The sequence below is a fragment of the Mus pahari genome, chromosome 11 (genome assembly GCF_900095145.1).
Source record: "Mus pahari chromosome 11, PAHARI_EIJ_v1.1, whole genome shotgun sequence".
NCBI classification, from domain to species: Eukaryota; Metazoa; Chordata; class Mammalia; order Rodentia; family Muridae; genus Mus; species Mus pahari.
The window spans coordinates 56,796,824-56,822,333 of NC_034600.1; the positions used below are offsets into that span (position 1 = coordinate 56,796,824).

The following is a 25,510-nucleotide window of genomic DNA, read 5'->3' on the forward strand; positions in this document are numbered from 1 at the left end:
AAAAAAAAAAAAAAGTTAAAAAGAGGTGTGGACATGTATATCTGTGATTGAATGCTTCATATCCTAGGTGCAATCTCCAGTACTAAGAAAGAGAAAGAGACAGACAGAGAGGCAGACAGACCGAGAGGGAGAGGGAGAGGGAGAGGGACAGGGACAGGGACAGGGACAGGGACAGGGAGAGAGGGACAGGGAGAGGGAGAGAGGGAGAGGGAGAGAGAGAAGAAGAAAGGAAGGAAGGAAGAAAGGCAGGCAGGGAGGAAGGGGAGGAGGGAGGGAAGGAGTCTAAATCTATGTCTTATGTCTGCACATATGAAATACTGAAGCTTTATCTAATATTTTTCTTCAAGATTACAACGAGAATATTGAACACTAATACAGGGAATATCTGCAGTGATGTGATTTGAGGAAAATGAACCCAAAGGCTCATTTATCCAGGCACTTTTAATCATTTTCTTAACTCTGGCCACTTAATGAATGTGGGGAAAAGGAAAGAAGTTGAGAAAATTTGAGATAAGACTGTTGGAAAGCAATAGGTTCTATAGTTATTGTCATGAATTATTTTCCCCAAGAGTTTCTTCTATGGACACTGTCCTCACATAACCCAGGCCCATCACACAGGGCAGTTTATCAAAAGCAGAGCTAACTGTGGTTGGAAATTTTGCAAATATTATAAAGCCTTGAGAAGCCTAAAACACATAAAGAACAATGTGGAATTAACTTCTGTGAGGCAGGATCATAAAGCCTTGAACAACAATTCATATTTATTTAGAGAAACTAGGCTAAGGCAAAGCAAACAAACAAAAGAATTGACTGAGGGAGGTCCCATTCTAGTGTCCCAAAGTGTATTTTGTTCCACCTCCTACCTCAGCCTTGGTAAACAGAGCTCTAAATTTCTATTTACAATGACTATATAAATGTTATATGGTAACATTTCTGACTGTGAACCACCATACACTCAAGTATGTAAAGAAAGTATACACACAGGAATCAATGTGTTCCAAGAAGATGCTTGAATAATTGTCTAACAGAATTTATCCCGGGAGATAGACTATGCCAAGTTATAGTACGGTAGTTATAGTATTTGGATTGTATGATAGCACAGGAGAGAGCAACGTTACTACACTCCAAGTTTTTCTTTTATGGTAATAATAATTTGTTCTTTAACATTTAAATTATTTATGAGTTGTAGACTCAAAGCATACATTGTGATTTCACTTCTGTGTTCATTACAGGACAACATTGTCCTGTTTTTGTCTTCTCCGTTGTTATTATGTTTACATAAAGACTTTCAAGACAAAATAATTACATTCTATATACTCTCTAGCCCTTAGCTTCCATAACTTTTGCCATAAGAATTAGTTTTTTCTTCCCACACTGTAGTTACACCAACATGTCACTTTGAGTACCATAACTGAACTTGAAGCATGCTATATTTTCAAGGGGCATTATACATTTTCAGCACAGGGTATTAGCCCATCGGGATACAGTGAATGAAAAAGCCTTTTAAAACTTGCTACAGGTTTGAGTTGCAATGTATGCTTTGAATCTACAACTCATAAAGAATTTAAATGCTAAAGAACAAATTATTATCACCATAAAAGAAAAACTTTTGGTGTGTAGTAATGTTGCTCTCTCCTGTGTTATCATATTGTAAGAAAGTGAGCCACTTGGTAGTTCAAAAAAGGATGTTAGAGAGAATCTTAATTATGTAGCTATGTGAGGCCAGAAGTGTGTAATTAGTATATTATTCCATATGTGCTCTTGAGCTTTTAATTTCAAGAACTGAGTGCTGGAATGATTTTGCCAGGGACAAGTTGATGACACAAGGAAGGAAGGAAGGAAGGAAGGAAGGAAGGAAGGAAGGAAGGAAGGAAGGAAGGAAGGAAGGAAGGAAGATGTGAGGGCTGTGGCTTACTAGAAGTTGATAGTAGAATTCTCATTGGGCTCTAAGAGTTTAAATTTATTACAGGTTCTTCCTCCCAGCCTCATGCTCCCAGAAATAAGACTCAGATTCAAAATATATTTTCATATACTTTGGCCATGTAGTTAGGCTCTTCTCTGACTAAAATCATAACTTAAAAAAAACCAACCCACAGATTTTCATCTACATACTGCCACATACCGGGTTACCTGTGCTCAAGTACTATGTGCCTGTCTCCTCACATCTTCCTGGGTGGAGCTCCTGTCTGGCTCTATTCCAGAATTCTTTCTCCTCCCAGATGTCCCACCTTCCATTTCCTACCTAAGCCATAGGCCATAGGCCTTTTAATTGACAGGTGATGCACCCATACAGTATACAAGATAGTCTCTCTACAGCTAAGTTTTGACAATGTTTCCTATTGTAGAAATTATTAGAAGCTAATTTCTGAAAAGTTTTAAAAAGTTATGTAGACTGTCCATTAACTAATGTTTCAGAAAATTGCACACAGAGAACTCATATTTCCTTTTGCCTAGTAAATTACCTCTCTAAATCAGAATGTTAAACCAAATATATATGTCATTGATAATCACTACATTTTCTCCACTCTTTACATCCATTCCATTAGAAAACCTTATGGCTTTTTGCCTCCATTTTCACCAGTCTTACTGCCTCTAATCTTAATACTTCTTTTGAACGGAGAGCTGTTAGGTCTCACAGGCAGTTCAAATATCCAGAAATGAGACCAAAGAAGTGGATGATTTCTGGAAGTTAGATAGAATCCAGGATTCCTTAGAAATTTTTGAAACCAGTTCCTATTTACCAAAAGGATTCACTTCCCTTGTCTCTGGCAGAAGGGACATGTAGCCCCACTGACATGTGCCTCTGGTTGCATTTCAAAACCCATGCCGTCCTCCAGGCTCCTTCAGCCCCTACTGAAATGTGCTTGTTACACATTTCAAGTCTACACCAGCCTCCCCAGACACCCATCCTCTTTATACCCATTTGTTCTCCTTACTGCATGAACGACTTTCCCCTTACCCTGGCTATCCTCCCTGTGCTCTCCCTCTGTCTCCTGCTCGCCTCTTTACTCTCTCACTCTATGGGGCTATTCTACATTCTCTCATAGATGCACTGGCCATGTCCAGTCTGCTCTGATTCTCTCTGCTCTCTCTGATTCACAATAAAAACCTTATCCTCACATGTACCATGAAGAGGCCATTCCAATGGTTTCCTTACTGTTTCCCTTGCATACAGGAAGATCACCCCAAAATTTGGTGCCAACTCTTCTACTAGTAAGCAATCCATAAATATTCAATTAATGTATATGTAAACAAATGGACTTCTCCAAATTAATAAAACTTAAAATGTAACAAGTTAAGAAGGCATGTAACTTGAGGAGTTGTAAAGAATTCAGATAACCTTCTTTGGTATTTTAATGGAAATCTGGGAGTCAATTTACATGTGGAAGTTCTAGTATGCACATGCTTCATTTAGTCAAATACATCTCCAGGTGGAAGTTAGTATATCTCTTGCCCTTTGCCTTTCAAATTCCACTCCATCAATGCCAAGAACAGAACTAAGAAGACATGGTCACCTCTCTTTCCCCTCATGTTCAGTGTGAATCAGCCGTGACCCTGAAAGGACAGTACATTCCATCTGTCTCACACCTGCCTGCTCCTCTGGGATTGGTAGCATCTGTGTCCTCTGATTTCTACTCTTTAGAAAAGAAAATCAATGCCCACATCATATTGGTGACCTTTTAAAAAACTCAAGAAGAGCGGCAAGAAAGCAAAATTTCTCCCAGGGAGCTTCAATTGCTGGTGAAAGGTTGATCCAATAAGACCGCCTGGCAGAAAGCACAGACATGCCAGGTCATTCCAAATGCCTGTGACAATATGTCAGTACACTGACTGTGTGTGTAGTAGTGACTCTTAAAATGGTTATTTACTAACCAAGTGTTGCCATGGAAACAAGGTAGCACAACATGCTCATGAAACACAGGGACTTAGCATGTAGAGAAGTGGCATCTACATCCCATCCTACAACCAGTAGGCTGTTCACACACGCAGACCACACCCCTCTAGGCCTCCTATTCTTCCTTGGGACATGAGAACCCTGGAGCCACTCATTCTGGAGACATCTTATCCACTCTCCTCTTGTATTTGAGACGTATAAAATTCTGAGGCTAAAGGGCGAAGCCAGCCATCTTCTCGAAATGTTGGACTTACAATTATGTACTTGACATTCTTCAACATGTTTTAATCAGAAAGGAATACACTAAAATTCATTCATATGATGCTCTGGTATTCCTGCTTATTTAAATAGAAAAAATAGACTCTCAAAGTTTGCAGAAAAAGAAGTTGAAAATATGTTCAGAGTTCATATCGCTTCTCTGATTAGTGGTAAGTTTGAGTTCTATAGATGTGAGTCACTCAAACTCTGATTGGTCTCTGGAATACATCTAGATGTTAAGATACTATAATGCTCCGAGAGAATGATGAGCTGAGAGGGAAGTCTATAAAGTAGTGACATTCAGATATAGAAACATTTTCATATGATAGTAGTAATGGTGCCAGCGCTTCTACCAATGTCACTGAGAAGCTTCTTGTTATTGGAAGGAGAAAAAGTCATCAGACCTTATGAAGAAAGGTGTGAGAAATACATGCATAGGAATTTTCTTATGTGCAAGATTCACTGAGCTCTTTTTTATGACCATATAACCCATCTAAAGAAAAATATTATTAGGTGCTAAATCCACAACAACTCAAGCTTTGGAACCTTGGAAAATTGGCTTTAGAAAAAGAAATCACCTGGCAAGCTCCATGTCTCCCTTTCTCACAGGATTTTTGGAATAGGATTAGGGTCAACAGGGATTTTTAAGTCTCACAAAGGAAAAAAAAATCGATTTCTTGCAAAACTATCGCTGTGCAAGTTTGGTTTTCCAGCATGGATCTAGGTTGCCAAGAATGCTGGCTCCTGCTAGGTCTTCATTAGCCAAGTCAGGGGATGGTCAGGGCATTCATCCAGGTGACCTGAGCCAACCCCACCCACTCAGAAAACCAAGACGAGTTTGCCTGGTAGAGCAAGGGGCCTCACTGGCTGCAGGCTGTTACTACATGTGTCGTGACTGACACCACAACCAGGTATGTCATGAGAAAACCTTTGACAAGCTGGATGCCAGCTCGTCGTTCCTTGGATTTCTTCCTTCACTTTGCTTTCTGTAGCTAAAAACCGCCATTGAAAATAAGGTTATGTAGGTAGAATTTTAATTATGCCTTAAGAAGTTAGGATTGTGTCCTTTTATAAAAATGATAACCCTACAGAGGTCCCTTTCATAGCATTAACCTGTGGTCGTGTGAATGGGTACTCAGTCATAGAGCCCATCTCTTTAGAAAGCAAGTCATTATACAATCAGACAACTTTAAAGTTGGAATGAAGTTACCACCATCTCAATTAGGAGTAAGGGGAGAGTATAGTCTGTAGGAGTTATGCGACTTTCGAAGGTAACTCAGATAGCTGGTCATGCAGCCAAGCTTACAATGCTGGCTGCGCTCTTTCAACATATCAAGAGTCTTCTGGTATGTGACACAAGCAAACAGCAAACCCATAGCCTCCAAAGAAAGATCTTAGATTCATCAGATATGTTTGTATGCATATGTGTGCATGTGTGTGTGTGTGAGAGAGAGAAAGAGACAGACAGACAGAGACAGAGACAGAGAGGCAGAAAGGCAGAAAGAGAGAGGCAGAGATAGAGGCTGACAGGGAAACAGAAAGAGACAGAGAGAGGCAAAGAGACAGAGAAGCAGTGAGGCAGAGAGACAGCAATAGACACAGAAACAGAGAGAGACAAAGACAAAGGAAATAGTAATGCCTTGGGTTACTGGTTATATAGTCTCTCTCAACTACTTGTCATTGTAGCCTGAAAACACCTAAAAATCACAGGAACAGGAATGGCTGCGCCCCAATAAAACTGTTAATAAATATAAAAATGTGAATTTACAGCAGTTTCATGTGCTATGAAAATTTATTATGTTTTGAGGGTTTTTTTTTTTTCAACAACATAAAACCCATTCTTGGCTCTTAGTGGACTGTATTTTGCCTAGGACAATAGTTTATCTGGCATAGGGTAATAGAACCAGCCCAGGAGAGAATGAGGTGTGGACTCTGTCCTCCACTCGGGCTCTCTGACCTTGTAGCTGACTCTACAAGTTCACTTTTCCTGTTCAAGGGTTCTGTCACCCTACACTGTGAAATTAGTCACTGCGTGTCTCATCCCGAAACATTGCTTATTTCTTAAAGTCAATATAATTCTGAGGCTTGTTTAGAGTACCGTCATAAATGTCATGGTGAGGACTGGAGCAAAAGTTGCTTCAAACACGACTCTGTGACTTCAGCTCGGTGGCTATGGTAAAAAAGGAAGCACTTCCGTTTGCCTGTAAACAACTGTCTGAAGGAATTTGTTACATTCCCTGAGTCAGCTGGAATCTCTGGACAGGCCTGATTGTTTAGCTTACTTACAGCCAATCTTTCTTTCCGACTGGCCCTGTGTATGTATGTCAGTAGGTCAGAAGGCCCTCTGGGTGAGAGAAAGCAAATGAAGACCACTGTTTTAACCTGGATACAGGCGGTGGGGGTAAGTCTCAGCCAAGACAGAAACGCTTTTCCCCTCTGCTGTGGTTTGAAGTGTTCCCTTTACAAACCTTTTTGAAATGTTATTGATGATGTGATAGTGTTGGTAGATTTAGTGTCTAACTGGTAGTGAATTAGGTCATGAGGTCTCTTGCCTTATGATGGTCTGCAGTGTGGAGAATGGGTAAGTTAGCATGGGAGGAGTTCACCAAGAAAGGAAAGTCTCTCTCTACATCCTTTCTTTGGCCTCTACCCTCTCTGTGTCACATAGGTTCACCTGCCCTTCTACACAGGATGACACAACGTTTGTAAAACTTCAGAACCATTAGACAAGTAAAAACTTTCCCAGTCTCCCCCAGGTTTCTATAATAGTTGATAAAATTGACTACGATGTGTTTTGTTTATGTTGGTGTTGTGTTTGGCGATGTTTTGGTTCCTTGACCCTCAGACAAAAAGAGAGAGGTGGCTCTCTCAAAGCCAGGAGAAGGCACAATGACTTTGGCTCAGAGCCACCACAGAAGAACTGTGAGAGGGTCCCAGGAGCCATAATCCAGACCTCTTCCATATATGAAGTCTCCAAAATCAAATAATAATGTTTGCACTAATATAGATACCATACAACATGACAACTTCTTAAAATCACGGACAGTGATGCAGTGTGGGGCCTATTAACTATAGTTATCAAAACTTTGAGTTACAAGTGACAGAAACCAAATGCAAGGTGAGAGCAACATATAAGGAAATGGCCCCATCGGCTTTAACTTCTGAACCAGCCATAAGTATGCCACCGCTTACACATGTCTTCCCTCTCTGCCTTTCTTTGTGTTGACATCACGTGTCCTGTGGAGAGACACACAAGCTCTAGCCTTCCTAGGCTCTTAGACTCCCGATAGCTCACAGTCTCAAAAAGGAAGAGATTTTATCTCCACCTCTATCTCAGTAGACAAGATTTTTGGTCCTTGGTTCAGACATTGCTCACTGTCAGACCCACCAATGGATTGGAAAAGACCCTTTTGGAGGTGGATTTTTAGATTCTCAGTGGACGGCATGGAGCAAACAATGGGAAGTTGTGTGTGTGAAGGAAGGAGGAATAGATGCAAGGCTAAAAGCTGTGCCTGCACCGATTGGTTCCTGTATCTCATAAGAATGCGGCTTTTGAAAACAGTAAGCATCTTAGAACCCACCCTGTGAGTGATGAGGTGATTCTGGATAATTCTTTCCTCCCTCATTCCCGAGCCGTCAGTCTTCCCCAGTGAAGACCTGACATAGTACAAATGACAATGTATGGGTTGATGCTATTGTGAGAGTTTGGTGTAAGACTCAGCTCTCTTTTTGCTCACTACACTCTTTGATTTCTACCTTGTGTTTCTACCAGGAGTGACACACCAAGGAGACATTTACTAGTTGTGAATTCCTAGACTGTGGACTTCACAGCACCCAAAGTTGTAGAGGGAAAAAAAAAATGTATCCTTTAGAAGCTACCCAGTCCTAAGTATTCTGTAAAGAGAGCACTAAGCAGGCTGCACTGGCTGTGGCTCCTGCAGAGTCTCACTTCCACTGAGTGACAGGGATATGTGCATTCATCATCCCCTGCCCTTAGAAGAAGTCGGAATGCCAAGTCCTTGATGCCAGGGCCAGAGTCACTGTTCCGCAGGGGGCTGCCTTCCCTCAGCACACAGGACCATCGCTTTTAGCACAACTCAGGTCTTCTGACTACTCAAAAGCATGAAGCTAACAGACAGAGCCTTATGTGGTGCTAAGGACAGAGTCAAGTACAGCGTTAGACATCTATAATCCCAACACAGACGCCTGCGGCTTTTCCTTTAGAAGAGATGGGAAGCCAGGGGTGTGGAGAATTAAGGTTTTGATCCTGCTCCCTCCTCCACGCCTCCTCCTCCCTCTTCTTTTGGTGTTTTTGCTGGACACTGTGTTCCACGATGCAGTTTAAACTACCCCTAAATTCAAAATCCTCTTGCTTCAGCCTTCAAAGTACGGGGCCTATTGTCATACACTGCCATTCGCCAGCCTGTCAATTGAGCTGTTTGACTTTTAATTGGCACATACCATTATATGTATTCATTGAGTACACGTGTTATTTGGAAATGTATAGACCATAGAATGACTGGCTCTACAGTGTATTGCCTCGGTTTTGTGGTGAGAATGTTTTATATTAACTGCCACTGTGGTTATACCATGAATGTATTCTTCTCTTACAACTGAAATCTTGTTCCCTGTAGTCAACATTTTCCCACCAACCCCATAGCCTGGCATGTATACTCTAAGCCCTCTTGCTCTATATGAGCAGTAGTTTTAGATTCTACATAGGAATGAGGTCATGTATTTGTCTTCCAGTGTCTGGCTTATTTCACATAACCCAATGCTCTCTGGAGTCATTCTTGTTGTCCAAGTCTTTCTGTAACTGAATAGTATCTCACTGGGCCCGTGTACCACATTTTTATTAGCCACACAGCCATGATGAACCATTAGACTACATTTTCGATATAGCAAATATTTTTGCAAAAAACACAGGATATCTCTTTGCCATATTGACTTTATTTACTTTTAATATACAACTGGTAGTGAGAGAGCTGGGTTATCTGATATGTGTACTTTTAGGTGTTTGAGGAAACTCTATAGTGTTTTTCCTAGTGGTTGTACTAATTTACATTTCTACCAGCAATGTGCAAGAGTCCCTCTTCTCCTGTATCCTTGGCAACACTTATAAATTTTATCTTTGCAGAGTAGCGGTTCTAGCAAGGAGGTTGTATCTCATTGGCATTTTGACTTCCAGTTTCTCAATAAACATGATGCTCAACATTTTTAAATGCACATAATAGGCACGAGTGTTTTTTCTTTTGATAAATAGGCATTCTATCATTTATCCTTTTTGAGCCATACCCGTGTGTTACTAGGTTGCATTGTTCCTTATGTATTTTGAGCATTAAGCCCTCCTCTGATGCATAATTAGTAAATATTTTCCCATCCTTTAGATTTGTTTCTCATTACTCTTTATGCTTTTTCATTCTTCTGGAATCCTATTCGTCAATCCTTTCATTATTCACTGGCACATTTTGAAGAGAGGTGCTGTGACTTTAAAGAGATGTGCTGGCTTTAAAAGCGTCACCCTGCCTGTTGCGTCGGAGACATACAGTCTACAGAGGCACAGAGAGAGACAGGAGAGCAACGAGGAGGTTGGTGTGATCACCAGGGTAAAGACCTCCATTTAGGCCAGGTTGGTGCTCTAGATAAAGGTGAGAGGAAGCTGCATTTGCTCATCTCATCTAAAGACAGAGGAAGCAGGTTTCCCCAGTTCTAGCTGCTAAGTTGGATGGAAAGAGATGAGAAAAGTCAAGGATACCATCAAGGCTTTTTGTTCTGAGCAGCTGGAGTAAAAATAAACATTTGTATTTTACTTTGTCACTCACATGAAAGGGAAGTATATTTCTATGACAGTTAAAATAAGTACATGGGTACTTTGAAGTATGATTTTAAAACTGTCTTAAACTAAAGCCGTGAACTTTTATTGTTCTGCCTATGCAAGCAATGTAAAAAAAAATGCATGCATGCATATTTTTCAGAATACTAAGATACAATAATATAATATATGCATACACACACACACACATATATAGATGTGCAAAACAATGAATTCTTTTCTGTTTCATTTTATAAATGATTATGTGTCCAGGAAGCAGAGTAAAGCTTTTTGGAGATGCATGTAACAAGGGTTGCTTATTAATTTCATAATTTAACACATTGAGCTAGTTGGTTAGCTCACAGGGCCATAGCTGGTAGTCACTGCACCTCTATTCAAAAGGATGCAGCTAAAGCTGGATGGTGCAGTAAGATGAACCTTGGTCCTGCAGTCGGTGCATGGAACTGACCCCTCTCAACCTCAGACTCTCCAGCAATTCCTTTCATTGCTTTGGACCTTGGTCTCACATCTTATAAGTGAAGGTAACAGAAGCTAGTGTCACAGATTCTTAAACAGCATCTGCACTCCAGGTGTCCCCGATTACCAGTGACCTCCACTGGGAGCACTTTAGTTAAACAAATATTTGGTCCCAGCTGTACTCCAATTTATGTACTTGTTCATATTCTTCTTTGCTGTAAACAATTGGTTACTTTATTAGATATGGCACTTGTGGGCAAAGGTTGAAGCCACTGAGCTTAATCTGTTACAACTGTTAAATTAACAAGGAACTTTTGTTACATGTGTCTCCAAAAAGCTTTATTCAGTTTCCTGGGCACACAACGACCTGAGCATCAGAAATGAGCAGAATAAATCGAGGCACTGTAAATCTATCATTGCTCCTGATAAAACTTAATTTAAAATATATTCCAAAAAGGTATTTTTCACATTTGAAGGGTATAACCTCAGATTATTAATTTATTATGGTATTTTACTTTGAGACAGGATCTTATGTGGCCCAGGTTGGCCTGGAACTCATTTTGTAGCCAAGAGAGATCCTGATTCACCTACCACCACCTCACAGTTGCTAGGATTATAGGCATATGTCTCCGTGATCCATAGCAGATCCTTTAAAATAACAGCAATGAATAAATAGATATATAAACAATGAAGAAACAGGATGGCATTGTAAGACTAGATAACCAGATAACCCTAAACTCTAGACACTGGTCTGTCCTAATTATTTAGGCTTGTGGTGCAAGATGTCAGAATCCTTCTTTCCTTGGATGAAAACATTGGATGCCTTCACGTCTAAAAAGTCTTTGTGCTTAAGCATTCAATGAGATTATGAATGTCTCCCTGGAAACTGTTGGCTCTATTAGTAGGGAATATATATTTACATGTTTTATTTTAAACATTGCCGTTCAGTTTTGGTAGGCTGTAGCTATTTGAAGCTATCCATGCACTCTATTAGAAGTGAGAAATTGTATTTAATTATCAATTAAGAAGTCATCCATCGTATGTGACTGACTTAGAGCAAAAATAAATAAATAAATAAATAACACATACATACACACACACACACACACACACACACACACACACCGTGTAGACAGACATTGTTACAATGCCACTAAAGGGAACAACCATAGCACATAGGGCATGGATGTTGCTTGAGACCTGAGCATAATCCTTAGGTCTTGAGCAGAATGAGACAGCTGACTTCCTGTAGCCTGAAGAAGAATGAGCGCTTGCTGGTGAGCGTGCAGTATACAGTGCTCAGGATGGGCTGACAGAGACACAGGCAAGTAATGGAAGTGGGGAAGACAATCACAAAGGAAGCAACGGAATCTGAACAAATCAGAGACTCTCTAGAAGATAAGCCAGTTTAAGTTCTCTGCGTGAATAATCAGTCTGTCAACCGCATCCTCTACCTGCTCTCCTGTAGTAGGAATCACTTCATTGTCTCTGATAAAAGCCAGAAAGGGAAATACTCTGTAACAGCTTCTATGTGAATTCAGGCTTCACCGATGAGAAATCTCAGGTCCACAGGTGGATTTGGGACTAATTATTAGGAAAAATTTCAAGTCAATTTGCCTCACAAGAGAGGAAAAGACAAAAGAAGTTCTAAAGATTTTAACTACACCCAAATTAATAATTCCCCTGGAAAATTACCAAGAATACCTTCTTGAGATTTTGGATTTTGTAATCTACCAGCTGTTTAATGAACTACTGGAGTCTATAATCCAGGAGTAATTTAATCTGTGTAGCTTTGAATTGGAGGACTCTTTTCTAATTGTCTTTTCTCTACCTAGCCACCCTTTACTAGGCACTCACTGAAAGTCAGACTTTACATGCACAATCTTCTCCTCTCACCTTTAATACTATGTTCTTATCTCCATATTCAAATGAAGGAAACTAAAGCCAAACCTTTTTCCTAAAAACCAAACTGCAAGTTTATGGAAGACGTGTAACTTAAGGCTGGGATTTTCTAGTAGCAGCTTCCAGGCCTTCTTCAAGACCCTGACTTGCCTCTGTTAGCAAATGTACACATCACATGAGCATGTGGACCCTAACTGGCTTCTCTACCGTGTGCCCAGCTCACCTTAGGAGTGGGAAAGTAATGATACTTTCAAACAAAGCATCCACGTGTTACATTATCTCCCACACACACTAGAAACACTTAGAACCAGCCCTTAGGCTTAATTAACAAGAAGTAAACTATACAACTTTCCAAATGATATCTGGACTCATGTATATTTATAGTGAGCTCATATATTCATTTATCCCTAGAGCTGTATAACCTCAAAAGTAAACTAATTAATTCCTTGTATTGTCAAGCGAAACATTGACACTTTTCTTCTGTGATCGTCTGTTCCTAACATCCTTGTTCTGAAATTTGTAATGATATAAAGTCTTAGGTGATGGTTCTTGAGTTGTGTTGACTTTCATGCTAATTATCTAACTGGTGGAAAAATGTGTTCCATCTCCTAACTCACATAGTCTAATAGACGTGTCAATCTAACACAGTCATGGCACGAGTGCCAGCTGTTTTTGAAACATTGATCTGTTATCTCAGCAAGATGAGCCTCCCATTTTCCTTAGTGTACTTGGTCATGTGTAACTAGGTCTTAAAGTACCATAAGTTTCCTTGAGGCACAGACCCATGCAATTATTTTCATCGTAAGTCTTGCCCGGATGAAATAATTAAACATGAAAAGTTGCTGCACCCCAGTGAATCCAGTTTATAAAAGCGTGTCTAATGAATGAGATAGGGCAGATGCAAGTGATCATTATGTAGAAAAGGCCATTGAGATTAAGAAAACTGACTCCTTCGGTGTGTGGGTGCCATAGAAGGCATTCATACCAGAAAGCTGGAAATAATCATTTTTCCACCTTACCTTGTTGTTTATGCTTTGTGCATCCCTCCAAAACATCTTCCTAGTAGGATGAACTCAGTCACAGGATGATAGCAAACTGCTTGCACCAATGTGTCCCTGCCACTGGCTACTTAATAACAAACCACTCTGGACTTCATGGTGCAAAGCAATGATCATTTTATTATACTCATGAATTATGTAGGTCAGGAAATCAGACACAGCCCAGCGGTGACTCCTCTGTCTGTTGTGTAATGTCTAGGGTCTCAGCTGTGAACAGTCAAAGACGTGGGGTCTGGAATCATTCTTAGTGTTTGTTGAGGACGATGTCAAGAAGCTGGACTTCTTGGCAAAGGCAGTTCTACAAATGCTCTCTGCAAGGCTCGCCTCTGAGGCCTCTGAATTCTGGGGAGAAGCATGCAAGAACACATGAGATCTTAGAGGATTTTAGATGCGCCTGAAGCATCGCTCATGTGCATACGTGGGCCTTCTCTCGTCTAATTTTGGCACCCTTGCAACAGTTCACCTGGATCAGGGAAGGGCTTGACTTACTTCTTAATGGGAGAAGAATAAGAACATGTTACTAGAAGTTTAGTCAAATTGACAGTGATTGCTGGTCAGCATTCTGCCCTGCTCAGAATTCCACAATGCTGTTGCAGAGGCAAGGGCAAGCGTGGTGTCAACTGTGATCCCGGAGGAAAAGGAGAGCTACCAATATTGACGAATGGTGATGCTTGTGACCACTTGAAAATACTACCTCCGTGATGAAATGTGGATGTTTTTTTCAAAGCTAGTTTTTATAATTATTTGAACCAGTTCATATATGTCTTCGGTTATCCAGCAAATATGCTTGATGGGCACTGCATGTAACATAAGAAGCTGGATCTGGGTGTGTATACAGCCTACCACAAAAGGCAGGAAATCACTTGGAATTGCAGTGTATGGCCTTTTCCATTATTTTTTTCTTTACCTCCCGCAGCCACTTACTATAGTTTGCACACCCTACTGTTAGTCAAAACCCTGACGTCATAGTCATCACATAGGTCCCCTTTTGTAATCTGTGATATGGTGTAGAGTGTGTAGCTATAATTAATATGGAATTGCATGTAGATACTATTAATTGAACAGTGTCCAGATTAATTTTATTATTTCTTAAATCATTTCAAACAAGAGTTATCTTGCCGGGCGTGGTGGCGCACGCCTTTAATCCCAGCACTCGGGAGACAGAGGCAGGTGGATTTCTGAGTTCGAGGCCAGCCTGGTCTACAAAGTGAGTTCCAGGACAGCCTGGGCTATACATAGAAACTCTGTCTCGAAAAACAAAAAACAAAAAACAAAAAAAAAAAAAAAACAAGAGTTATCATACATCATTCTTTGATAGATAGCATGGTCATTCCTATTTTCATTTATTTAAAAGACATATAGATATTAAAAGTACAAGTACTGGATAAATCCAGGCATAAAGCAGCTTATTTTTCAAAAGCAGAGCCTATTGCTACACTTCAACAATAAAAAGAACTAAAACCAGTGTGAGATCTGCTGAGGGACAGTTTATAGTTTGGTCTATAATGGAAAAATCATTGTACAAATTGTCCAACAATCCTGATGCCCTATGAGAAACAGTGGAGAGAAGGCAGGCTCTGGGACAGGCTCAGAGGTGACAGGGTGCATTTAATTTGCTTGTAGTTTGACATCAGGGATGCATCTGTGCATCCTTACATGTAACAACTTTAAATGTCCACCCTTCCCTTCCATCTAGCTCTAGACAGCACCTGGTACTGTAGAACAGTGCATACTAGCTGGCCTGGGGACTGTGGGGATTCCCCTGTCTTTGCATCCCGTCTTGCTGTAATAATGATAGGATTACAGACTAGGAATGTAATCATGTGTGTTTTATGTTTGGCTTGTCATAGGTCCTAGGATCCATTCCTCAGAGTTGTAAAGCAAGGGCTTTGAACACTGAGCCATCTCCCAGCCTTGGGGAAATTTCTTCATGGGTGACTCTGGCTATGTAGAAAATCGCTGCAAGCTTAGTTAATTCAGGCACTAAATTGTGCTGCAGAATGCTCCAATGAAAACTCTCTAAATTATGGACAACTTGGTAAAAGATCAAGGCACTTCATTTAAACAATTTACCTAATTACCTATTTAAAGGCATCTAAAAAGAGATAGAACCAAATGAACCCGTTGGAAGCATAGACTAGAAATACAGGAATATCATTAACATGTGTTTAAATAAATGTGTACATGGCAAAAACCATACAGCAGCATGGATAAGCTTCTTCATCAACATGTATTCAAATTATGAGAAAACCCATCTCAAAGTTTATATAAGACAACTACTTGTCCAGTTTTCTGTCCTGGCACATCTATGTTGAATAAAACCTGTAAGTGTAGGCTTATGATCATAGTCGTAAATTTGCTAAAACGGGTACCTCTTCCCTAGGTCTGTCAAACAAGGTCAATCAGTTACAGCTTAGGGCTTAAACTCATCTATGGCTGAGTCAGAAGAAGTTAACATAGATTCTACCAAAAGCCACATGCAATGCTGGAGATAAACATTGTAACAATGACTTTGCCTACCATGATAATGAAATGTCGGTCTTTTGAGGTCTCAGTCAAGGATGTAAAACAGACTAGATACTGATTGTGCTAACAGAGAAAGTTACTGAGGTACTCAGCATTTGTCTCTCAGGAATCTTAGCTACATTGTGGCAGACAATGACTATCAGGATCATCTACTTAGTGCTTTGCAGTCCAAAGCACACACCTCTCATAGCCCAATGCTCTATTTCTTGTATCCTCCCAGAACTTTGAAGGCTGTCTCAGTCACTGTTCTATGGTAGTGAAGAGACAATGTGATCAAGGCAACTATTATATGAAAGAAATCATTTAATTGGGGGCTTGCATACAGCTTTCTAAGTTTAATCCATTATTATCATGGCAGGGAACATGGCAGCAGGCATAGCAGGCATGGTACTGAAGAGGGAGTTAAGTGTAAGTGGGCCTAGCATGGGCTTTTGAAACCTCAAAGCCTCCCTCCAGTGACATACTTCCTTCATCAAGGCCATATCTTCTAATCCTTGAAGTCTTTTCAAAGAGTTCCACTCTGTGGTGACTAAGCATTCAAGTATACGAGCCAATGGGCGGTCGTTCCGATTCAAACCACCACAAAGGCTAATCCTCTCTCCAAAACAAAATAGATTAATTATATGCGTACATTTTCATAAATATGTCTTATATATTTAAAACTCTGCGTGTAGATATAATTCTAAGACTTCCTACACATGCAGAGGGTCTATAATACACTTTGGCTGGCTTGTGTTCAAATAATGGCGATTTTTTGTTGTTTAAAGCTAGGAATTGCCTTCTTGGCAATATCAAATCCCTACAGAACTGATAATGAAAAATAACTATCTCTTTTAAAATAATTAAAAAGAAAAAAGAAAAAAAAGTTTTTCTTAGAAAAGAAAGAGAAGTCTTTCTGGGGTATACACTGTGTGTCAAGTGCTCGTCTACATCTGCAGAAATGTCTTCAGTCCTCAAAACAGTCCTTTACCGATGAAAACTCCAGACACCAAGGGATAAGGTTGAGCTCACAGGACTAGTCAACCATAGGGATTCTATCACAACTCTGTGCTGCCTGCATCAAAACCCATGGCCCTCCAGCCTCTCCCCTCAGCCTCAATCCTCTAGCCTCTCCTCTCCTCTCCCTCTCCCTCTCCCTCTCCCTCTCCCTCTCCCTCTCCTCTCCTGCCGCTGCTCAACTCAGCTTACACAGCAGTTTTCAATAAACAGTCTTACTAGCATCGAGCCTATTTCCCTCAGCAGAGTCTAGCGGCAGCCCATCCCCCTTATTAGTGTTATAAACAGTGAGGACATTCGTCCTAAAAACACCGGTGTGGGTACCCAAATTTAATGGACGGGATATGGTTGGCACATTTGGGGAGGGGGGTCCGCATCTGTAGAATACAAATTAAAATAATTTGCAAATTACAATAATTACAAAGTAAAATACAGATTGAGAAAATGGTCTTTTAAAATTAAGGTCAAATCACTTCTGGTCAAGAAAAGATAGTGTGGGATACTTAGGAGCCCAGTTTACAAAACTGCCGGAGTTGTTGTTATGGACTCAAGGACTCAAGCCCAAACACCTTTAAAGTGTATTCCTTTAAAATTCACAGAAAATTCATCTGGGATTATTTCCCTCTTTATAACCCACCCACAAGCTTAATGTTTAAAATTTAAATATTGACCTGATATTCCTTCCTATCACCAGGCCAGCTGTGTGTCTGGACTTCCCTCTTCCTTTTCATCTCCTTCCCCTCCAAAAAGTTAGAAAATTCTTATTTCAGAAAGGCTTAGGGAAAGACTAAGTCAGAACATGAGGTCAGTTTTCTGAGAACAGCTGGATACTTCATCACCCTCTCTCTTGTAGAGAGCGTGGCTTCATAAACACCCTAGGATTCTCTAAGTGTGCATACTCTGAAGCCACCATAAAGAGAGTCACTAAAAATTCCTCATTTCTAAAGCACTGACATCCTGTGTTCCCCCATATCCTGACTTCATATTCTCAGGATCTGCAATAATAACACACACGCAGGAGCACATACGTTTGTGTGCAGTTTCTACCTCATTCAAAGCTTGCTAAGACCACATGTAGCTGCTCTACATATGTTCCCTGTTATATCACAGACTCCAGCTGTGTGATATAGCACACAGCTGATACCGTCCCTTCTCAATAGTTACTGCTAGCCAACTCCCATTGAATGCCTGTGGCAATTGACTATTTTGTTAATAGAGTTAGACTCTGCCTATCAGCTGAAAAAAAGTCACTTCGTACGATTTCCATTATGCTAAAGGTCATGGCAAAGTTGTACCAGGACTTATGAAGGTTCTTTGTCAGCCAGTTCACAGTACCAGCACTTGAGGAAATCTTACACAGTTGTTGTGAACAGTTGTACTTAAAATAAAAAAAAAAAAAACTAGATTAAATTGGGAAAGTCTCTCTTTACCAACAGAGTTTAAATGCCCTCAGCATTATGTGGATGTTTTTAAGTTTTCCATGTAATAATTCAAGTTTCTAATTCTCACTGGACAGGCTGTCTTATTCCCAACTCTTCCTTAGGATCTTCTTTTTGATTATATTACCATAAGTGTTTATTCAACATGTATGATATTCATGACTACTTAGCATTGAGAGAGTTAAGTGACAGCCTAGCCAGCCCAATGCAGCCATGTTTCCTTACACTGATGAGTGATGTCCTTAATCACCGAAATTCCAAAACCGTTTACACTTCCCATGCAGCACTGAGCCTCAAACCGTTCCTTATAATAATACCTCAGAGGTCTGGGCCCTTTAGCTCCCTCAGTAACAAAGCAATGACACTAAGCACTGTATAGGACCAATCAGGCTTTCAAACTGAAAACAACTTTAGACCTAGGAGACAGTAGACCCAATGGCCATCATCACTTTTTGTTCCTCTTAGGTGAAGGAATCAGAGGCTAATGAAACTTAAACCCCTACAATAGAAATTAAATACAAAAAACTTAGTGAGTCACTATGGCCCAGGAAAGGCAGTAAGTGGTTAAAAGCTAAACCGCTGTCACAGTACTTTCATTACACGGAGATTTTAGGGACATGACATGAATTTTGGCACAGAAAATCGTGTGTAAATATCAAGTGTGCTATGGTGAAAGGCTTAACTATTTATTTTCCTACCTCAATATTAATTACCTGAGTCACATATATAAGAATGGGTGAATAGATAGAGAGAGAGATAGACAGACAGACAGATACAGACAGACAGACACAGACAGGCAGATACAGACAGACAGACAGACAGACAGACAGATAGATGAGTTCTTTTTTATATAGTTTATAAAGAAGTTCCCAACTAAAAGCAAGTTCCAAAGTACTGTGCTCTTTTATGGACTTCCAATCAGTCTGTAAAATTTTTGTAGCGCCTATCATGAGCCAGGCACAGGGCAGTTAGGAAAATGCAAATGTAATTAAGACTTTGGCCATTAGGAGCACGTGTCTTTCTAAGTTATGTCTATGCAACAACCATGCTGTCTGTACAGTAGAGTAGGGGGCTCAGAGAATGCAGTGGAATTTCACAGGAAGAAGTGAAAGCCCTTGTAATGCATATACCCCAGGGAGGAACTTAAAGAGTGTCTTTGGTAGGAATAGGCACCTGCCAAGGAATCTCTGAACCCCAAGATATCCAAACTTCCTATAGCCCTGGAAGAAGTTTCTTCTGAGTTGGCATGGCTGTGCACTGACCGCTGTTTCCTGCTTCATCTTCTCAGAGCAAATAGGAAAGGAAAATGCTTCTGCCCTTTATTGTATGTTCCTTTCATTAAATCACCCTCAGGACAACTGAGTGTTCCAGAAATAGGTGTTGGTTTAAAAAAAAAAACAAAACAAAACAAAACAGGTATTTCTGTACAATCAGAAAGTGCTTCTGCTTTGTCACAAGCATAAAGCATTCATGAAATCAATTTTCAGCGCCCACTGGATAGGGCTGATGTGTGAACTAGCTTTCTGTAGCCCATCGTCTTCATTCCAAGATGATTTGACAGGACTGGCATTTTATCACGAATACAAAGAGGATGAGCATATTCTCCTAATATATTCATTACTTGCCTCTCTGTACTGGTAAATGATATACATATGGTAATTTGAAAGACATAGTGTTCCCCATTGCTCCTTTTTATTCCTGGAACTCTGGCTGTCTTTGTAAATGCTGCAAAAATCAAAGACAAAATTACCTCAAAATTTGATTTTAGAGTCCTTTTATTCTCACTTTCTGGTACCCACACAAGAGATATTGCTTATTTTCTGTTCTGACCTGTATTATTCAATAGCATCACCCCTTCTGCTTGCAATCTTATTGTAGAACCTTCTAGAGTGACTCAAAGAAGCCATCTATTTATTCATTAACAAGCACCTATTAAAGACCTACTGTGAACCAGACACTGTACTAAATGTTCAAAACAATAAGGAGCATGGAAGGCTATGGCCCAGGCCCATTCTTGTTTTTTCGAGTTTTGTAATCATTTCTCACACGATTATAAAAATCCATGGCATCATATTAAGACAGAAAAGACTTCGGAGTGGATGCCATAAACAGAAGTAAATGAATAATGAATGACAAGCTGAGAAAATATGAGTGTTTGCCAGAACATGTGAGTCTAATTAGCAGGCATAAACTGATACGCTAAACCAAAACATGATGAGACTTATAGACCCAAAAGAACCACTTTTATAGACTGGACTTGAAAGAATCGAATTTTTAGATGGGAGTATGAAGGCAGATCTGAAGGACAGTTTTCTTAGAACTAAGTGAAAACGAGACGTTTTACTCTGCACGGACTTGATTGACTTGACGTGGCTTGAACGATCAGAATACATGTCAATTGTGATCAGTAATTTCTTCACTTGTATACTTAAAGGTGTTCACTGACCTACTGTTTTAGATCAATTGGTCTTTGCTGAAAGCAAAGGAAATTAAAGGTCTGCTCTTCTTGAATTTGTGTTCAGATGAATGGACAATGGGAGTAAATCAGTGTACGGGAAGCACCGGCTAGATAGGCACCGAGATGTAGGCTGCAAAGAAGACAAGTGGGTGGAAGGTGTCTATAAATACACATGGTTGTCAGGGCAAGCTGGCCATGCGCGTTGTGGGAGAGGATTATAGGTAGAAAACAAAATAGCTGACTGGTCTTTGCAAAAGATACTTCTGCCTAGAAAATAGCAGTAGACCACTGGATCAGGGTAAGCAAGTTACAGTCGGCAGGCTTGCCTACAAGTGTTTCTACAGTCTGACCCCTGCTTTTATAACTCGGATATCCTTGGAGCCTGTTCTCTTATATAGCCCCATGGATTATCCCATTCCACAGCAAATGCGTTCCGTGGCTGTAATCAAGTCCATGGTCTGTGGACCTGAAAATATGACAGTCTGGTTTCCATTTATATAATTGTTCTGTTATCGTCTTTATTCTTACTGGATGAGGTCTTGTTATGCTGTCCTACTTGACCTGAACTCCTAGGTTTCAGCAATCCTGATACCATCAGCCCTCAGAGTAAGCTGCATCCCATTTCTGCCTTATTTTTATTTTTTTATTTTTTTTTACTAGCTCTATGAATTCACACCAACAGTTTCTAGAATCTCTTTTAAAGCTTACCTGATAATGATGCTGATACTGGTTAAAATAATGTAATAAATGCTTCTTTTGTTACTTTATATGAATCGCCTGGCATTTAATGCTTTTGTTACTTTATATGAATTACCTGGCATGGGGATATGGGGTGCTGTTATCATTCCATTTTATAGATGAGAAAACTGAGTACACTGAGATAAAGTAACTCAGTTATTGCCATAAAGCAAGTAAGTGGTGCCATTAAGGTATAAAATCAAACAACCTAGTCAGAAACACTATCCATATCTGTCTTCAGTGTTTATTTCTTTGCAGCTCCATCATCTTCATAGACACACACCCTACTTAAAACTGCCTGTCCATAATTTCCACAAGCAAGCACCTTGAGCTAGAACATTCGGGGACTGTTTGAAAGTAAATTTTGCTATTATTCCTTCAGCAGCATTTAAATTTTGAAAGAGATTTCCAAGTGATTTCCTCTTGGGCTTCATTTAGAGGCATTGAATAAAGTAATTAGCACCTTTGAGGATGCCCCTTGACATCTTAGTGTTGGGCACCTGTAATGATAGCACATGGGAGTCTGAAGCAGAAGGATTTCAAGTGAGTGGCCAAGCAGGGGAAAGAGGGGGGGGGGAGGAAGAGAGAGAAGAAAGACTCCCACTGCCTACTCTGGCAGGCTGTTTCTTTAACTCTCTGAATGTACTCACTATTAAATACACTAAATTGTTCTTCAGCTCCTCCTTCGCTGTGAATCTATGCCTTTAAAACTAGCGCAGTTGTCTCCTTTGCCTGCGCATCCTGAGTCTCTATACACCTTTAGCATTCTGACACAGGATTCTCAAATGATGGCCACTAAAACCCCAGATACGCTGGGGACAAATCCGAACCAATCGATCTCAATATGCATTAGCATAAATTAGAATTATCTAGGGATGTCAGTTCATCCTAAGCACCTACAAAGTCCTATTCTTGACACTTAAGTATAATTAACATCTGTGAAAGGTCTCTGGTTTTCAAGTGTCTTGCAAGACTCTTGATTTTTATTTAGTAAGCTTCTAAAAGTTGCTTGTCTTTAGATGTGCAGTGAATGGAAAAGATAAACATTTGAGGCTTGCCCTTTTCCTCTTTCTGACTAAATGCGGGTCATAAAGTCGAGCCACAGATACAGCAAGCCCCCTCACACAGATGAATAAAGATAGACCTTGCCCTCATGGAAGAGATCGTATAGAGTTATTCCAAACTAACTTCACAATCTCCATAACTACATTTGGTATTTCACATCTGTCTTGTGCTTTTTTGAAATGTGGATTAGCAGACAGTGCCTCCGGCGCTCATGATGAACATAGGGTAATACAGCAGCCCAGAGCCATGGCACCCAAGTATGACTTGGATGTGATCCCACTTGGATGTGATCCCTAAGGGATAGGATAAGGACACTAGATCAAATTTGGATCAAAGAAGGAGAACTGGAAGTAAAAGAGTTGAGAATAACACCCAGCCCTGCATCTGCATCTGTTTAATTGGTCTTTTCTCCACCCATTTTAAATATGTCAAAATTTTGTAAAGATCCATTCAAATTTGCAAAAGACAAGAAAACCAAGAAGGATGACCATCATGTGGATACTTCATTCCTCCTTAGAATAAGGAACAAAACACCCATGAAAGGATATAGGTACAGAGACAAAATTTAGAGCTAAGATGAAAGGATGAACTATACAGAGACTACTCCATCTGGGAATCCATCCCATCATCAGCCACCAAACCCAGATACTAATGCACATGTCAGCAAGATTCTGTTGAAGGGACCCTGATATAGCGGCCACTTGTGAGCCTATGCCAGTGCCTGGCAAACACAGAAGTGGATGCTCACAGTCAGCTATTGGATGGAACACAGGGCCCCCAATGGAGGAGCTAGAGAAAGTACCCAAGGANCTNNAGGGGGCTGCAACCCTGTAGGTGCAACAACAATATGAACTAACCAGTACCCCCTGAGCTCGAGTCTCTAGCTGCATATGTAGCAGAAGATGGCCTAATCAGCCATCATTGGGAAGAGAGGCCCCTTGGTCTTGTAAACTTTATATGACCCAGCACAGGGGAAGGCCAGGGCCAAGTAGTGGGAGTGGGTGGGTAGGGGAGCAGGGGGGGGGGATAGGGAACTTTCGGGATAGCATTTGAAATGTAAATAAAGAAAATAATAAGAAAGAAAGAAAGAAAGAAAGAAAGAAAGAAAGAAAGAAAGAAAGAAAGAAAGAAAGAAAGAAACAAAGAAAGAAACAAAGAAAGAAAAATAATAATTTTTCATGGAGTGAGGACAGAAAATAAATGTCAGATTCCCAGCAGTAAATAAATAAAATTTTTTGGACATATAATTAACTTTCCTCAATCTCAACGTCTTCATCCTAATACACTCAATGATGCTGTAGTTCGACACTGTCCATTTAATGACATGGTCATGGTCAGCACAGCTTCATGTGATCGCTCTTATCTTTAAACATCTGCATGATGCTTCTGTTAGGCTTGCATCCTGTTAGCTGTCACACCAAGTCCCATTATCCAGGGACTTAAGCAAATTAGAAGTAATCTTTTTTTTCATGCATTAAAGACTCAGAGGCTAACAATCTCTGGTTGATAAAGCAGCAAGAGAGGGCATCAGGGAATCAGCTCCTTGAATCTTCCTTTGTGAGCATCCTGGTTCCCAAGATAAGATCCCCACATTCAGCTTCAAATTTGTGCTCCAGGAAAGAAAGTCAATAGCATAAAACAGCAGAATGCCAAAGCCAGCTAAAAAGCTTTGCCAAAAAATTCCCTCAGAGCATTTGCTTAAGAATACTGATAGACATTGCCTCACAAGGCTGTCGTGCATGTGGCTACTTATTTAGTCCGGTTCACTGATACACTGAGCAGAAGGAGGAGGCTCCTCTTGGGGATGAAAAGGTAGAGGAAGGGATATTGGATAGGCAGATGGTATTACCTTCACATGCTCAATGTGATGTAATGTAATGTTCAAAATGAATATGTCTAGCAAGGTTACTGGGCATCAGAAGAGGCTCTCAGCAACAAATGGTGGCAGGCAATCCCAGATGGATGACTGCCTTGGATTTTTCTGCTTTGCATTAGTCATTAAATATGACTCCTCACTCCTTCCTCTGTTTTACCAAATCTAAGTCTTTCCAGGACAAGATTGTGTTTTACATATATTCTTTATCGTCCTCTGGGAAATGATAGGTATATCAAGTAAGGGCTCGCTTTTGGTAAAGGGGATGTAAACCTGAACTATTCAGTTGGAGTCCAGTGAAAGGGCAGCAGACAAAGGAACATCAGAGTTACTACAGATCCCACTTTCTCAGGAATGAAAAGCTCCTTTGAATGGTGTCTAAATCATCCAAAATGCCACAAAACAATTGATGATAAAATTGGTGGATGGACATAGAGTCTGAATGTTTCTCAAAGCTCTTAAGTGTTCAAAGGACTTAAGAAAAGACAGGGGATAAGGGATTTGCCTGGAGTAGAGTGTTTCAGGCAGAATAAAGAACCCCTTTATCTTCATTTATTAAGTTGAACAGAACGAATAAGAAGCGATCCATCTCCACAAAAAAATCAAATACAATTAGTTCCTTAATGAGTTGCATCTTTTGCTCCTAACTGTAATACATATAATAATGTATTATCTCCTTTTACCCAGATAGATGTCATGAAACCATAATATTCAGAGGCAGAGAACTAAAGGTTAATTTAAAAAAAACAAAAACAAACAAACAAACAAACAAACAAAAACAACCCTCCTCCATTGTTGGTGGGACTGCAAGCTTGTAAAACCACTCTGGAAATCAGTCTGGCAGTTCCTCAGAAAATTGAACATAGTACTACTGGAGGATCCAGCAATACGTCTCCTGGGCATATATCCAGAAGATGTTCCAACTGGTAATAAGAACACATGCTCCACTATGTTCATAGCAGCCTTATTTATAATAGCCAGATGCTGGAAAGAACCAAGATGTCCCTCAACAG

The 25,510-nt window shown here is 40.2% G+C and overlaps 1 protein-coding gene across 5 annotated transcripts in view; it reads left to right on the top strand.

The window, feature by feature from the left end:
* Prlr (prolactin receptor) overlaps positions 1 to 25,510 on the top strand; it is a 176,683-nt gene that overhangs the window by 69,205 nt on the left and 81,968 nt on the right. The window contains exon 1 of one of the 5 annotated variants that reach the window (XM_029544148.1): positions 4,958 to 5,064. The exons of the other annotated variants lie outside the window; for them this stretch is intronic. The gene's annotated coding sequence lies outside the window, so the exon portion shown is untranslated. Of the gene's footprint in view, positions 1 to 4,957; positions 5,065 to 25,510 lie in introns of those variants that run through there. 5 annotated transcript variants of the gene reach the window in all.